Consider the following 800-nt stretch of genomic DNA (forward strand, 5'->3'; position numbering starts at 1 on the left):
TTTTTTAACGTGAGTCCCTTCGCCTCTCACTACGTTTCCGTAAAATCGGGGTGCTTTTTTAACGTGAGTCCCCTCGCTTTTCACTACGTTTCCGTAAAATCAGGGTGCTTTTTTAACGTGAGTCTCTTTGCCTCTCACTACGTTTCCGTAAAATCAGGGTGCTTTTTGAATGTAAGACCCCTCGCTTCTCATTACACTCTACACCTACGATTTATTTAATCTTCTTCACTATCACTGTCTATTATTACTGGAATGTTATTTTTTTTCTTAAACAGAATCAAACAATAGCCTGTGCGACTCTCACGCAGATGATCAACGTGATCTTTGCGCGAATGGAGACTCAGGCGGAGGAAGAGAACGTGAGGCTTGATGGGGAACGTCAGCAGGAGGGTTCTGTCATAGCAAACAGCAAAACTGAAGCTGAGCTAAGCCTTAGTTAGCTAAGTCTAACTCATCTTCATGAAACTTTACGTTGCGTGCGTCTATTTAATGACGATGGATGTAGAAAGCTCTTCAAATCACTTCGAGAGGATTATCAAAAGCGATCTCCTTATGTCGCATATTTAATCAGATGTCGTCAGGGATTGCTGTCGACATTAGCTCACTTAGATAGGTACTGTTTATATATAAATATCATTTTTGTATGTAATGTATAAGTAAATGTAAGATGTTTAAATGTAAGATGTTAACCGTTTAATAATATTTTTCAGATTATGCGTGCGAGTTAAGTGCGATCGGGATGCTATCAATAATTATTGAATAAATTACACAAATTTATTGGTATAATGAATATATTTGCG

Source organism: Temnothorax curvispinosus, unplaced genomic scaffold (assembly GCF_003070985.1).
Source record: "Temnothorax curvispinosus isolate PA1 unplaced genomic scaffold, ASM307098v1 QBEX01014020.1, whole genome shotgun sequence".
Taxonomy (NCBI): domain Eukaryota; kingdom Metazoa; phylum Arthropoda; class Insecta; order Hymenoptera; family Formicidae; genus Temnothorax; species Temnothorax curvispinosus.